The sequence below is a fragment of the Varroa jacobsoni genome, unplaced genomic scaffold (genome assembly GCF_002532875.2).
Source record: "Varroa jacobsoni isolate VJ856 unplaced genomic scaffold, vjacob_1.0 contig01639, whole genome shotgun sequence".
Lineage (NCBI taxonomy): Eukaryota > Metazoa > Arthropoda > Arachnida > Mesostigmata > Varroidae > Varroa > Varroa jacobsoni.
In genome coordinates, this window is record NW_019214669.1 from 40109 (window position 1) to 45169 (window position 5061).

The following is a 5061-nucleotide window of genomic DNA, read 5'->3' on the forward strand; positions in this document are numbered from 1 at the left end:
TATACTGAGGACATATTTTATTTTAGGTAAAATAACATATCCATATTTGATCGCTTACTTTAAAGTATCCGAGTTCGCTTGTTATCTTTAAACAACTACTTTTCTTTAATCCACTAAAAAAAGTATGAGCGGTCAGATATTCAAGATCAAAAATGATAATATACAAATCGAGAACACGCGACACGTTTTCTTTCGTTTCGTCAGCAAATTCCAGGAACAGGCCCTATGTTGGTTTTCTCTGTTTGTTTCCTGTCGCGCAATCTGTTACTGGCGGGACTTGTCAGGAAGCCGTGGCCCCGACATGTCTCGGCAAGGGTTGAGCCGTCACCGAGCCTTTCCTACGTTTCTTCACACAAGTAGTTCAGTCAATTTAGGGGTATAGTCACATCTGTTACGGTTCTCCTCAGCACGTATTATATTCAACAGTCATACACCGTAATCTTTTTCGGTCGCTAGTTCGGCTAAGTCGGTCAAAACTATCGCAACTTACATATACCAGCTGCTTACCAGGTTGCATCATTCGCGTATCAGTCGTCGGCGTTCATGCTGCTCGTATATTTCAGCGTCCGTTGCAGGTATTCACATAACACGTAGATGCTAGAGACGTGTAGAGGGGACCTCTTTCTTAAAACATAGGTCCGTTTTTGGTGTAAATTCCAGTATGGTCCGATTACTGAAATTATCCACTTCTGAACAAAAAATTAATAGTGGTCTTTTTTGTGGCTTTTATCTATTTATTGTGGCTTTTATTATATCTATTTTCGCTGATATTTTCTGCTATAGTCGCATATTTGGGTATACACATTCACTAAGTAATTTGGCCTATCGACTGTGGCCTCAATAAGGCGCGTCGACTGGATTTAGTAGAAAATCGTCGTATCTTCTATCATAAGAATGCGTTTCGGCTAATGACGATCGAAACCCATTTGAAACAAGGAGAAACCATTGCCCCGCTTCAAGTGATAAACAAGCGGCGGTATATCTATTCTCACCCAGAATGTCGTTAATAAATAAATAAATGTATAATAGGTTTTGTCGAAATAATGAATTGTAACGGGGTACGGTTCGAGACCGGTCAAACAAGAATCCGTTCGATTTTATAAATACAACCAAATCATTCTGTGGTACTAGATAATCTTTGAACCCCTATTTGCACAAGATATTATTATTATTACCACTGCCATCTATCCCTATCTATTGTCACGACAATGCAAATGACATAGCTATGACTTTACGTACGATCTAACGTATGTTAATCTATTCCATGTTAGAATCGCCATGTTGGCTGCTACTCTTTATCTTACGTTCTCGCGCGTATACATACAAAAAGAAGAGAGAGAGAGAGAGAGAGAGAGAAATACAGCGATCAACAAGTCATATATATATTTTTTCTTATATCGTTTTATAACTCAAGGATCAAGTCATATAACAGCCAGTATGCTATAAGGCTTCAGCTTTCTATTATGACACCGTTGTTGCGACATAGTTTATGGGCCTGCAATGACCTGCCATAAAAGTGTATGCATAAAAATGTCTACACGTATGTATACGGGTGCATATAATGAGTTTGTACGAAGAGGCAACCACGTTTCGGGTGGTGAACTATGATATACAGCTCCGTCCGATTGAAATTATAGGCCTTGGCCAATATTGAATACATGGGCTACAATAGAGGCTCGAAAATTTCCGAAAGTGTCTTTCTTAACAGGTATCAAGTGTACTGATGGAGTGATACAGGCTGAATGAGAGCTTCTTTAATTTGGATAGCCTTGACGCTATTTCTAATATCAGTGTTCTGCCCGAGTGGTATAATCTACCACTAGCCCCTAGGTCAAAAGTAGGTAGAAAACAGGTAGAACACAGGTAGAAAATATCTTAGGGTTCATGCAACCTTATGTGTATTTGGTAACATTAATTATTGACCTTGCTTTTCTGTCGATTTGTTGAAGCAAAGATAAGAGATATTTGTGTCGCCTTCCGTTCCAGTTGTCTACTTCTAGCTAATGAAGTGTGCGGCCACTTAGTAACGCCGGCACCGTGCTGAACTAGTATCCGTACATTTCCAGTTGTAGAAGCATCAATCCTTTAGGCCTCCATTGCGTCGATCTTATTCCGTAAGCACTAGATAGCACCTGTACCAATCTCTAGCGACAGTTCTTTTAGCAGTAGTTTTATCGCGGGGTTCTCCTGCACCCAAAGGCTTTTGCAAAAAGAGTTTGATTTATCGATCTCTAGTTACGTACACAACAACTGCGTATGAGCTGCCTAGATGATTGATCCATCTTTGTCCAACCTATTTCTTGCACCAGCAAATGTGTAGAGAAGTTAGCTGATCTCGCTTCTGCCAGAGAAAGTACTACACAATCTAATAACTATTTTCGTGTTTGATATATATGCTCAAAATCTAGGAACATATTTTCTTTGATGCCAAAATGAGAAAAATTGGTAGCACCAGCCTTGCTCCAATACCCCACTGGTTTTCTACCCACAGGCAGTTTGAAAAAATGCTCAAGAGCTCAACTTCAGTTAATAGAACCACAAAATGTGTTACTCCCTACACTTGTGTTGGATAAAATAATGAAACCATTAATTCCAATTTTTAATTATTTTACAATTAAAAAAGATGCATTTTTGAATGAAATCATAAACCATGTAATATTTTTTAAGTAGGTCAAATATTTTTGATTTTATTATTATTATTAAGTGTCGGTAAAGTACTGGCTCCTAAAATACACACGACGTCTTTACGCCATGGACAGCCATTTTCTTCTAAGCGCGTGCAATGCCCCACGATGTTGATCGCGGCAAGAACATGGATAGGGTATTTTTTTTTCATACCTTCTCATGTACGTGCATGTCGCTTAAAGATATGCGCTTGGCAAGTGGCGTGACTATCACATTTTATCCTCTGCCCCGGCAGCCAGAGTAGGCTATTCAGACAGCCGAAATTGGAGTTAGCCATTAGCGGAAGATTTGTAGGATTGAGGGTTTAAACGACATTAATATCGTCAAGAGCCACCACCAATCTTCTCCAAAGCACTGGGAAATGTCCGGTTGTAAACGTCGTGTACGATATGGAAAGATTCCCAGCTATATTTCGAATTTGTCTCGGAGAAATACCGCCTTTATCATGATGCCTATTTTCTCAAAAATTACTCACCAATCTCATCGTTTGGTGAATCGAAGCCTTGACCACATAGGTACCGTTAAGGAGGCACACTGCGACAAGCCTAGGGAAGAACGACACGACACCGTTGTAGGGCGTTTTGAGAAAGCCATGCTCACTAACTCGTACTATTTATAATACCAATAGCAGCCTTTTTGCTTTGTTCATGTGGGTTGACTGTGTCGTGACTCTGTTACGCTTCTATCTGCAACACCGGTTCCCTTATCAACTCTCCACATACGTCCACCCTATGTGTTCTAACAAACGCTGGTCTGACACTTTTTGTCGTTCTTATTGTTGATCGTGGCGCCACCCCTCGACAGCGACTTAAGCTACCCCAAGCGGCACATTTGAGGCCAGCATTATCATCTGTCAGGTAGTATCTATGTTTAGGGGAAATAGTATGATAAAGTCGGAAACCGCTTTGACTTATCGTACAGACTATTACTGAGTATTCTTAGATACTATGTAGCCTCTTGCAGATTTTTCTACAGCTGTAATTAAAAAAAAAGGACCAAACATAAAGTCGGTACATAGAGAAGGGGTTAGGGTTTAAGTTAGGATGTTCAGAGTTTTGCTGGCGGTAAACTAAATGTTGCCAGGTGCAACCGTTGCAAAAATTCCGCCACAAACTCTATTGTGAACAGCGTCAGAGACTCCTCATTCAATAGCTCTGACGATTTGATGCTTTGCGAAATATTGCTTTCACTTTTTTCAGGCTCAGTAATTTTGATTGGTCTAAGTAGCTTTAGCATATATGGCTTTTATTTTGATTATAATTACTAGCAAATTTATAAGCTTTCGAATTTTCGATAGCTTCTTCCATGCTTAAGCGAAGGGTAATATTAATATTTTGCAATATATCAGCATTGGCAAGCATTACTATCAGGAGTTAATAATCAGGAAAAACAAAAAACTGTTATTAAGGTTAATAGCTTTTTGTATTGTTATGTTATTTTATAGGTCTGTTAGAGGAGCTCCATGTAAGTCCAGTAAGATCCGCGCTGGCTGGGCTCCTAGTGGCGGCCAATACTCAATGACAATCCTATGCCTAAAGAGGAAGTAATTACTTGTTCACATAGAGAAAACAGCTGACCGCCAAGAAATGTTATACTATCGTATTTATTATGAATTGTTTTTCAACAAAAAATATTGGCTTACAATTGATTTTTTGGCCATTCACCATCTTCCAGATGACCTTGATATATTAATTTAGCTTAATTTACGGCATAAAATGATCAATATACTTGAAAATCTTTCTTTCATCCCATTTCGAAAATTTCCTTCCAGATCCTTAGTTTATATCCAAGAAGTTTACAGGAAATGTTGCAAAATTATTATTTGACACGGAAAAAACATATTTAATATCATGTTGACAAATTTAAAATAAAAAGATAGTAAGATATTTTGGTGTCCAATGTTATTTGCCTTCAATAAAACGTACAAATATAAGAAAAGTTCTGCGGTAATTACACGTGGAGATAATAAAAAAAAAAAAAAACTCAAATTAATCGAAAAAATGCTTATTTTTAGTGAGAAACCAACGTCTGCTCATTGTTATGAGGTCGATCAGATATTACGGGTGTGAGACCCTACTAGCAATAAAGAAACAAGTTTATTTCAAGATTTTGAACAGTAGTTCCTAAGGAGAACTCTAATTAATCGGTAGATATATGTTGTCTTACTTGTTCCATAGGCTTTGTCTCGATTGGGAGAGAAAACTTTGTGTATGCGTGTGTTTTAGAGTGTAGAATACACATCTTCGATATAAATGTTTATTTAACTTTACTTTGACAGATACATAAAAAAATCACTGCGTAAATTAGGAAAGTGACGCTGACATCGATTTTTTCGAGTCCAGTTTTCTAGTCCAGTTAATAAAAAAAAAATTGATT

At 38.0% G+C, this 5061-nt stretch overlaps 1 long non-coding RNA gene across 1 annotated transcript; it reads right to left on the reverse strand.

Annotated features, from left to right (window-relative positions):
- On the reverse strand, nucleotides 1-3374 carry LOC111272130 (uncharacterized). Its single transcript, XR_002687330.2, has 3 exons — nucleotides 3161-3374; nucleotides 508-689; nucleotides 1-346 (listed from the first exon to the last, which is right to left on the reverse strand). It is a non-coding gene; the product is annotated as an uncharacterized LOC111272130 (long non-coding RNA).
- Between the last annotated feature and the right edge of the window lie 1687 nt (nucleotides 3375-5061).